Here is a 12,171-nt window from a genome sequence, read left to right as displayed (position 1 = left end):
AGACCATGAGCATTGAAAGATCGAAGTATTTGGTAAAGATCGAGTGAAATAAAGGAGCTCATAGTCCCATTAATCCTGGCAGTCATTCTATGGGTGAGCAGTCTGGCAAATGCTGCGTTTCCACATACAAGGTTTGTTGTAATAGGTTTACTATTGTGGTATCAGCATTCCCGTGACGCCATTTTAAAACACACTCGATAAGTGGATATACTCTGAACAAACCCGTGAGCATTTGGGATGACTTCCACGTGAAAATGGAGTGTCTATGTGAAATAAGCCATAGATTCACAGTTTAGATATTTATTAGTTGAAACTCTGATGCATGTAAACCATGTAAATTGAGGAAAGAACCCCAATCAGGAAATTGGATGTACAACATGCAATGTTACAATTATAGTCACCTGAACTGAGCCATCCTGAAGATTCACCTTAGGCCTTGTAGGGTCTTGAGTATGAGCCCCTGTCGTGCCACTGAAATAACACCGGGTGGGTTGACTCAGCCCATGTCGATCCTTCTGAGGTCGACAAAACGAGTACCAGCTTAATGGCATCAGTGGCACAGCCGCACTTCCAGAAATGATGCAACCAGAAGCCACAAGCTGCAAATGAAACAACAACAACATCAGACTGGACAGTTCACAGAGAGACCTCGTTCAAGTTGCTCAAGGGTTACAACCTCTCATGAGCATTATTATTTTGTTAACCTTGCCAGAAGGACCCACTTTTTCAACAGGAAAATCTTTCCAAAATGACCTGCAAAGAGCAATCAATTATCAAATTCGAACAGACAGTTCTGAACAGGCGTCACACTATCGTGGAATGAGGTCCAGAAGACCGATGCGCCACATGCATCATCATACTAAAATATGCAATTTGGTGTCTGTCTGTCTGTGTGTCTGTCTGATTTTTGACCGCGATACATTCAATCGTTACTTATCCAATCGCAACCAAAATTGACAAGGAGACTAAGGGTCACATAATGGAGGTTGTAGCAATTTAACATCTCTGTCCGTCCACAATGCACCCCATTGTCAATGCTGCACTTCAGGACCACAACATCATTTGCATGGACTTGCCTGCACATACCCCAGACTAAATCCAATTGGACATGTTTGACATGGACACATGTTTTTGGGTCACCAAGTCTGCTCATGTCTTTTGATTACCTGGAAGTGGCCCTGACAGATGAATGACACAACGTTGACCCACAACAAGAGCAGGATCATCTGATTTGGTCGATGACAAGATGTGTACAAGCTTGTATTGGAGTCAATGGCGGTCACACACATTAGTAAAGACATTTCTGCAAATGTAAACTTGCCTTTGATCATTTATAGACTGGCCTCACTGCCAATTGTAATAGTCATGTCAGACATCCATGTTGTTTTGCATAACAACTTAAGGTCCATTGACAATCTGTTTGCTTGTGGAGTACACAGACTAATGTTGTGACTCTCCTCCAATCAGAATATAAACATGATTGAAGTACCATAAAAAGCATACCTACGCCAGGCTCAACAGCTACGTTTTGTATCCCACTGATAGATCGCATGTGCATCTGGACCTGAACCAAATCTAATTAGCTTGTCCTTGTCACCTAGCCAACTCATACACCTAGTTTTGTTATAAATCGTCCACAACTTTTTGAGATATTATGCTATACAGTATAACGTTTTTTTGGCCCTATCACTCAATAGTGAAGAATCACTTAAAAAAAAAATTCTCGTATCTGAATCCGGATTTGGATCTTCACAAAAATCTAATCAATTCGTCCTTCTCACACAAATTTGAATCAATTCGTCCAAACCTGCCCACAACTTTTTGAGATATCCTGTTCACAAACAGACAGACAAGAAAGGCAGTAGCTTGACAGGTATGACGAAAATCGAGAGAATCAATATAATTGATTGATTAATTGCGTAATTAAAATAAATAACCAATAATCATAAAATAATTGATTTCTCAATCAATTGGCTAATTGCATCGCTAAATCACCACTGTTTCATCCGAATCTAACCTTTTTGAAAATGAATTAAAGTAATTGATCAAAAAGTTAAATAACCAATCGATAAATCAATAAATAAATTAATTAATTAATATGCTTTATAGCTAAATCACTTGGTCACTGTCGTGTCCAAATATCAACTTTCTTGCTCAAAAGGTGCCTGAGATATTGGCCAGATGAGAAATAAAATAAATAAGTACATAATAAATCGATAATAATTAAGTAATTAATCAAAAAATAAAAATACCGTTTTTACCAAAGTATGTGTTCACTATTGTGCCGAAATTTCAGCTTTCTAGTTCAAAGGATGGCTGAGATATTGCCCGGACAAACAAACGAGAAAACCTTGACCTTTGACCTTTGGGATTATAGAGTCAAAAACATTGACAGCCTCACTTTTGTCTTTTGGAATAATCTGGTAAAGTTTGATGAAGATAGCTGAAAGCGTTTGCGAGTTATCGCACTCTCAGACAGACAAACAAACAAACGAGATGGACCGACATATGTCGAAATTTTTAAATTTTCCTCAAAGCAAACAGACAGACTCTCAGATATTCATAATTATGGATAAATACGAATCATCAAGCTTAACTACATGCTAGATTGATTATTGCATTCATGTGGGAGGACAAGGTTGTGAAGATGCACAACTATAGTTCTGGTGTTGCACACCTTTGTTGAGGTGAGCAGCTCTATTGGAGTTTCAAGTGATAAATAGGATTAAAACAGAACAACAGAAATCATTAGGGATTCAACATTTTAATCCCAGATTTGAGATCATTTATTGTTATTGTGTGGCTTCTCGTATCTCCAAAGCTAATGCATTGAGCCCACAGGGACTCCTTTCCTTTGTGGAGTTGAGAATTAAATCCATAAACACACAGAAACACTCAGATTTTACTTGCACAGTAGTTCATCAGCCAACTATATAAAGCATCATTGCAGACTGAAAGGCTACTTTGAAAATTGCCAAGTAACACTTTCAATTGGAAAAACAATGTACAGTATTCGTTTTTAAGGGTTCATACCAAATGCATGTGTGAATTTTCCATCTCTTTCACCTGGTGGGTCTGTCCCTAAAGCAATGAAGTTGGCCGAGGACAGAGAGAAGTGGAGGGGTATTGTGGTCAAGGCAGGGCAGGAGCTTGGTGCCAATGGACCGAACTCATTATAAAGGGAAAAGGGCAAGGACAACAAAAACAAAATCCCCATTTGGTGAGTAACCCATTGAGCTAATGCATGCCATTGTGCTTGCATCAAGAGCGTCATCATTAAGTTATATTATGCTATTTCAACCTCCTCACATTCTCACTTCATAATAATGCCCTCCGTTTACTGCCGAGCGACACGCGTCTATAATAGTCATATCGTCCAGCCGACTGAATTTTCCATATTATTGTTTTGGCAAGCTCCTGGCAGAACTAACGCTATCCGAATTCAAATTCCATTGTTACTTACTGACATGTTGACTCTTTCTTTGAACAATTACACCTGTGTGAAGTCAGATGGAGACAAAGACAACACTGGGGATGTCACCAGTCCTGCATTTCCATTCCAAATTCAGAACACATGCACTTCTAAGATTCCATCCGAACATTCCAACACATGACATATGATATTGATGACAATTGAGGTCCCCAATGACTAAACAGAATCGAAAAGACAGCCATGCAAAGTTCACCAAAATACACACACACGATATTAGACACTTTGCATGTACCCATATTCATCTCTTTTTCTTGTTCTCTATCCAATATAAAACGTATTACATTCATAATAATATTTGAAAGGTTCCATCTGGACTTTAAAATATGCGATTTGTCTTGATAAGTTTGAAATATTTTGAATTAACCTGTGAAAAATGCACCGAAATTAAATAATCCGACCACCTCATTCATGTAATCACACATGCACTGAAGGAATGGAATTGACTGAACATTAATTTTTTCACAAAACTGGCACCTTTCGAAATATGCAACTGGAAGGCTCACAAATTACCCCAACAAGCTGTTTAATAAAAAGTCATAGATCTACCCAAACACCTGAAAGGGAGAAAGAATCAATGGCAAATATATATATATACAGACTTGGCATTTAATATGGAATATTTTTTTTTTCTTGACTTGGGTTTACTTTCTTAACTCAGTATATCAATCTGGTGAGTTTATTTTACACTTTGGTTATTTATTTGTTAAAACAACCATATCACTGATTGTCTGTCGCAGCAAGAAGTCAACAACAGGATTATATCACAGGTGGCGTGGCAAAATGTACGGGCAGGTGCATTTGATGATTGGCTTCACAGTCGGGTATACAAGGGTTGTTGCGTTCTGTATTAGTGGAAAACAACTGCTGCACGTCTCCAAAAGTTATTGCCGCTTCCTCTGGAGATGGTCCGTCAACTCGACAATGCTGTTTGTCATGGAGTGGTGGCTGTACGAAATTACGGCATGAAACAGCATGCTATTGCTCGGCAGTATGGCATCACTCAAGGTCAGGTGTCAAAGATCCTGAAACGAAATGCTCAGTGGGGTGTACCTACTCTAATACCGAGGCCAGGACGTCCCCGCAGAACCACAAGGAGGGATGATCGCCAGCTGCACCGGTTAGTCCGCAATGGCCGTACCAAGTCAGCTAATCGGCTTAGGGCTGAGTGGCAGCAACTGACACATGTGCCTGTATCCAGAAGGCTAGTCAACCAACGACTGGTTCAAGCAGGCTATCGTGCCAGGCGTCCCCTGAGAAAGCCACGCCTGACCAGAGAACACCGCCAGCACCGATTGCAGTGGGCCAGAGAGCACCGTCAATGGCAGCCAGGACACTGGAATCACGTGATCTTCAGTGACGAGTCTAGATTTCTGGTCTATCGTCAAGATGGCTGCGTCCGAGTGTGCAGACAAGTGCATAAAGCCTACAACAAAGATTGTATAGTGCCAAGAGTCCAAGCTGGAAGTGGTGGGGTGACCGTTTGGGCTGCTTTTCATGCAGGGGGCAAAACTGACCTGGTTGTTCTGAATGGAAACCTGAACCAGTTCAAGTACAGGGCCATTCTGGAAGAAACATTGCTTCCATTTGCTCGTGCAGCCTTTTGAGGAAACTTTGTCTTCCAAGATGACAATGCACGGCCTCATCGTGCTCGCATGATCCAACACTTTCTTGCTGACCGTGGTGTAGAGCATATGGAGTGGCCTGCCATGTCCCCGGATATGAATCCCATAGAGAACTTGTGGGCAGAATTAACTCATCAAATCGACCACTTGGACCAGCAGCCGACCTCTGTGCGTGAATTGCAGCAGGCTATTGTCACTGCATGGCAAGCAATTCCTGTCCAAACCTTGGCAAATCTTGTGAACAGCATGCCTCAATGTGTACGTGCTCTCCTGAATGCTTGTGGGGGTCACACGAAGTACTGAACTGTAATTTTACTGTCCGTAATCCCAGTCGTAATTTAACTTTTGTTTTTGTTTAAAAAATTTTTGGCTAATGTGCAAAATAAAGAGATACTTCTGGAAAACGTACAGAAGTTTAACACAGTACTGTCCATGAATTGAGTTCGATATCAGTTTACATCACTTTCAAGGATCATTTTATTTGTTTCGAAATGTCAAATGTGGTTTTTGTTTCTTTTAAAGGTCACATTAACAAAATCTAGAATAATTTCAACATAATTCCAATGAACTTTTGGTTCTAAGACATCTTGAAAAGTAAGTTCACCCCCACAAAAAAAACATTCCATATTAAATGCCAAGTCTGTATATATATGCGATATATATATATATATATATATATATATATATATATATATATATATATATATATATATATATATATATATATATATATATATATGCGATATATATATATATATATATATGCGATATATATATATATATATATATATATATATATGCGATATATATATATATATATATATATATATATATATATATATATATATATATATATATATATATATATATATATATATATATCGCATAGATATATATATATATATATATATATATATATATATATATATATATATATATATATATATGCGATATATATATATATATATATATATATATATATATATATATACACACACACAACATGCATTTTAAGGCCATTTTCCCTGCAAGAGCGGGGGTTAGCCTTGCGGTCCCCATGACAATCTTCTCCATTTTGCCATATTTTCTGCATCTCCCCTTGTTAACCCCCTTGCCCGCATTTCTTCTTCCACCATCTTTAGCCAAGTCTTTCTCGGTCTTCCCCATCCTCTACTTCCTTTTACATTCATTTCCATCACTCTTCTCAACCAGTCACTTTCATCCTTCCTCAACACATGACCAAACCATCTCAACCTGTTTCTCTTCACAACATCCATCAGAGGCTCTATTCCCATCATCTTTCGCAATTCATCATTTGTTTTCCTCTCTCTCAACGATACTCCGCACATCCACCAAACCATTCGCATTTCCACCTTTCCAGCCTTCGTTGCTGCTCTACGTTCATTACCCATGTCTCGCTCCCATAAATCATAACACTTCTCACACATGCAGCATACACCTTTCCCTTCAGCTTCAACGACACTCCCCTCCTCGTCAGCACGGCACTCAGTTCCCGAAACTTCTTCCATGCACCCCTCACTCTCGCAACCGTTGCCGAGTCTGATCCACCTTCTCCATTCAGCATGTCTCCTAGGTAATAAAATGTTTTCACACCTTCCAGCTTCGCGCCATCTCCAAGATCCAACTCAACATTTCTCCATCTGCAGCTCCCTCTGTGCACACCTTACACTTGAATGTAGCTGCCACACTGGTTAATGACTCTCTCAAACCTCTACATTTTTGATGAACCCACTCAGCGCACATTGTGCATTGAATGGAATTCACTCCGACACCGTTCCTGCACACAGCACATGGCCACTTCACAGTTCTTTCCACCTAGTAGGGTGGCTTAGCGTCAATTTTGTCGATTATCGTTACAGGGTGGATAGAAGCATCATTTTTGGTATAGAGCTTCCTTGTGGCCTAACTTTCGATTTTAGAAGGGGTGCAACCTGAACGGGGTCATGGATCCGGGTCAGGGGGGCCAGGGGCACTAACCCCCTCCCATGTAGCTGTAATACGGGTTTTATGCCTTTCTCACATTGTCTATTAACACCCTTTTGGGTTCATAACCTAAGTTACGCACAACATTTCATTTTAGAATGTGATGGCCCTTGTAACAGGGGCTAAAGGTCAGGTGAGGGGCCAGGGGGAGCCCCCCCCCCCCCCCCACTTCTCAATGTCAAAAATATGGGCTTTGTTCGCAGTTATTAGAGATTTATTTCTGAGTCAACATGTGTTGTTGTTTTTGTTTTATGATGGGTGCACTTGGATTAGGTCTGTCGTTTGTTGCCCACACAAAATCAGCGACACTTTTTTGCAACATTAATTCTCCAAGTTATCTTTCTGCTTGTGTCAGGTAAAATTTCAACGTAGCATAAAATACAGACATCTGAATTTTTTTGATGTTGAATCATGATGATGATGTTGAATCATTTGATGTTTGATGTTGATGCCCTTTGATGTTGAATCCATCCATTTCAATTTTCTGCTTACAGCTTCGACGTATCACCATGGATTTCAACTGGAGCCGCTGCATCATTTGCCAGAAAGACAAGGATGAACCGTTAATGTGTCCCATGAAGTCCTTAGATAAAGGCGTTGATGGAGCAGATGCCTATAAATCATTTTTGTTAATTGTGGAAGCATTTTGAGCCATTGATGCTCTTCCTACTGAGCTCTACTTTGGTGAAGAAACTGCTGACAGTTTTGCTTCACATGCTGCTTCTTGGCACAAGTCCTGTCATTTGAAATTCAGTAACTCTAAGATTGAAAGGGCCAGAAAAAGAAAAATGATAGATTCCAGTGATGCTGTAAGCAAGAAACCTATAAAGCACCGATCATTTGATGTTGAGAAATGCATCTTCTGTGAAAAGGGAAAAGAGGAAGATGCCCTACATGAAGTTAGCACCCTAGAAGCAGACAACAATATCAGGGAAATGATAAGCGAACTGAATGACACAAAACTCATGACTAGAATAGTTGGAGGTGATCTCATGCACTTGAAGCAAAGTATCACCTACTGTGTCTAGTGAGCTTAAGAAACCGGTACCGTTCTCACATGAGGGCATCTCAAACGCTGGATAATGATGATGAAAAAATGAATGAAGCACGTGCATTTGCTGAACTAAAAAGCTACATCAAATGCCAAGTAGACTCAGGAATATTCTTCTTCAAGTTAAGTGAAATTCATACTCTACGGTACGTAAATCGTCTCGTTGAATTAGGTATCGAAAAAAGCGTGAACAAGACAAGGTTGAAAGAACATTTGCTGATCGACTTTCCAGAAGCACAAGAACAATCTGATGGGAAAAACATAGTTCTTGTTTTCAAAGAAGGAATGAGAAAAATCTTGAAAGAAACACTTGAAAAGCGAGACTTTGATGAAGATGCTGAGACAATTGGGAAAACTGCATCCATAATATGAAGGGACATTTTTAAACACGAGTGCTTCAAGTTCTCTGGTTCCTTTCCTCTAGAATGTCAGGAAAATTCACTTCCATCAAGCTTGAAGTATCTCATCTCTCTGATTTTGACAGACCCTCAGTTTGGTGAGCAAGATAAGCGTGACTCTCAAGCTTGCCTCACAATTGGGCAGGAAATCGTGTTTAATACGAAGAAACGACCATCACCTGGACCATCATCGTCTTCAATGAATCCGAGACATTCCCTTGACCACCGCGGCCACCGCGGTGAAAAAATGCTGAAGAAGAGCCCAACTTTCATGTACTTGGACCAGATTATAAAGTACTAAACGCTCATCCTCATCTTCATCAGCCCTCAAAGAGAGAAAAACTTTCCATTGTACTAATAGGTGGTATTAGGTGGTATTGGCTCTAATAGGTGATATTGCGCCCTTTGGCAGAAACAACCTCAAGTAGGCGTTTCTTATAACTGTCTACCAGTCTCTGACATCGACTGGGAGAAATTTTTGCCCACTCCTCCATGCAGAATTCTTTCAGCTGTGCGATGTTTGAGGGGTTTCTTGCATGCACAGCTCGTTTCAAATCCCCCAACAACATCTCGATGGGATTTAGATCCGGGCTTTGACTTGGTCATTCCAGAACCCTCCATTTCTTTCTTTTCAGCCATTCCTTGGTGGATTTACTGGTATGTTTAGGGTCCTTGTCATGTTGCAAGGTCCACCTTCGGTTGAGCTTCAACACTCCGACAGATGGCCTCACATTATCCTCAAGCACCGTCTGGTACAATGAAGAATTCACAGTGGATTCTATGATGGTGAGCTGCCCAGGCCCTGATGCAGCAAAGCCGCCCCAAACCATAATATTTCCACCACCATGCTTTACAGTTGGTATCAGGTTCTTGTGGTCAAATGCTGTATTTGGTTTTCGCCAAACATGTCGTCTGGTACTGTGGCCAAATAGCTCTACCTTTGACTCATTTGTCCAGAGCACATTGTTCCAGAAGTGCTGGTCTTTGCCTCGGTGTTCATTGGCAAACTTTAGTCTTGCCCTGATGTTCTTTCTGGACAGCAAAGGTTTCCTCCTGGCACATCTCCCATGTAGATCAAATTTGTGCAGCCTCTTTCTAATGGTAGACTCGTGCACTTTGACATCAACAGTGGTAAGAGCTACCTGTAAGTCCCGTGATGACATTCTGGGGTTCTTAGAGACTTCTTTCAGCATCTGGCAGTCTGCTCTCGGGCTGAACTTGCTGGGGCGGCCTGGCCTGAACAAGTAGGCAGTTGTTTGGAATCTTCTCCACTTGTCGATGATCTTCCGGACAGTCGAATGATTGATTTCAAATTGTTTGGAGATCTTTTTAAATCCCTTCCCAGACTCGTAGGCATCTATACCCTTCTTTCTGAAGACCTCAGAGAGCTCTTTTGATCTAGGCATCGTGACGCCGCACACTTCAACAACAAAGAGCAAACCAAACGAAATGTCTGAGGTTTAAATAAGACAGGTTCCTCCAAGATCCTCTCTAACGATGTTCTAATCATTTGCACCTGAGCTGGTGCACCTGATCCAAATTTTAGGTATTTGAAGTAGTGGTAAATGTAGGGGTGTACTTACTTTTTCCACATGCGAAATTTGCATTTATGTTTATTTAAATTATACAATGGACTACAAAATGTAAATGTTTCATGATATTTGTTATATTATATCACCTTTATCTATCAATATTGTTGAAATGAAGATCAAATAGCTGTATGTTGAAATATGTTGAAAAAGTCAAAACTTTGCATGGGGTGTACTTACTTTTTCACGTGACTGTGTGTGTATATATATATATATATATATATATATATATATATATATACAGGGTGACCCAACACCTTAGCCCCTCCCTGCCCAGCCCAACGTAGGAGAGGTGGGGAGAAACCACGAATAGGGGAAAAAAGTGTTATTATTCGACATCTCATGTGCACAGTTTCAAAGTTTTGCTTCAATATTTGGTGTGCCCACCGCCCGCCGACCGAATGCCTCCAAACGCGTGGGGTAGGATTCCAAGAGAGACACAAACAAGTCACGATCGAACTACATTTCTTTGAGGACGTTAGTCAAAGCAGTGAGAAGCTCTTCCCTGGTGTTCTGGAGGCGTTGTTCAACTCTGTCCTTGATTATCGCCCCCAAATGTTCACAGGCGTTGAGGTCAGGCGATGCTCCCGGCCACTCATCGTTTCCGAAAAAATCGACCTTGTTCGCCTTCAGAAGATTCTGGGTCGCCAGTGCGCTCATGCACGGGGCTCGGTCATGCAGAAACGTGGTCTCCTTGATGCTGAGGACATTTTCTGGTTTCCGTAAGAACGGAATAACATGGCGGGTCAGCACAACGTCTCGGAGGTATTTGCCGTCCCATGATTGTCCTTGCTCTTTGATGACCCACATCAGCCTTTTCGCTGTGAACATCAAGAAGACGCCAACGCACCGTCCTGTCTTCGATTTTTTATATATTTTTTTGTATACAGAGTCGAGGCTCGTGAAAGAGCTAACATTTATCAAACAAACAAATCAAACAAACAAGCACACAAAGTATATAAAAAGGGGAGCGGTCGACAAGATGAGGAGAGCAGGGGAGGAAGCACACAAACACAACATTTGAGAGCAGGGACTTCGGGAGATGTGTGGGAGGGAGAGGGCCTGGGGGGAGGCAGGATAGGTATAAAACGCAAGGACACCAAGGACTTCCAGGAAAGAAGACAAAAGTCACCTCAAAAAAGTGGATTTGGGGTGAATTAGCGGGGGTAGAAAAGATCAAGGTTTTGGATTGGGGAAGATAAGAGATGGTGGTGAACAGCCGTTTTAAAGAACTGGAGGGAGGAGTGGGATTGAAGAGAGTGAGGGAGTTTGTTCCAGAGGCGGGAGAAAAGAGGAATGAAGGAGTGAAGGTGAGCAGAGAGTCTTGATTTTGGCAGTTTAACCATAAGAGGGTTGCAGGCAGATCTTGTGCGACCTGCAGGAATATTTGGGGGACAGAGCCCAGAGAGAGCTGGGGGAGCAAGGCCGGAGAGGAGTCGGTAGAAGACAGAAAGACCACCAACCTGCCCGCGGTGAGTGAGTGAAAGGCCCTCACATTCAGCTTCAACGCGGGAAATTCCAATGATTCTGAAAGCTTTGGTTTCAACAGCGTGAAGACGAGCTAGGTGTGAGCCAGGAGCACCAGCCCAGAGGGGAGAGCAGTATTCCATTGAGCTGCGGATGAAAGCATTGTATGTGGTGAGGAGCTCAGGTGTGCCAAGGAAGGACTTCGCACGACGGAGGATGCCCAGTCGGCGACTGGCTTTGGAGGCCAGCTTGGAAATGTGGTTTTCCCAGGAAAGATCATGGCAGATAGTGAGACCCAAAAGCTTAAGTGACAGAACTTCTTGGAGAGGATTATTCAGAAAGTAGATGGGAGGGTTGTCCAGTCGGTCTTTTCGGAGAGACATCGTAAGAGTGTGAGATTTGTCAGGATTGAAAGACATGTTCCACTTGTTTGCCCAGTCTGTGATTTTGTCCAGGTCTGCAGAGAGTGAGGAGGCTGCAGACTGCCGATCTGAGGGATGAGGAATGGAGCGGCAGAGAGTGGAGCCATCAGCAAAGAGAAAGAGAG

Source organism: Myxine glutinosa, chromosome 1, assembly GCF_964187855.1.
Source record: "Myxine glutinosa chromosome 1, kmMyxGlut1.1, whole genome shotgun sequence".
Taxonomy (NCBI): Eukaryota; Metazoa; Chordata; class Myxini; order Myxiniformes; family Myxinidae; genus Myxine; species Myxine glutinosa.
Note: the sequence above shows the minus strand (reverse complement) of the source record.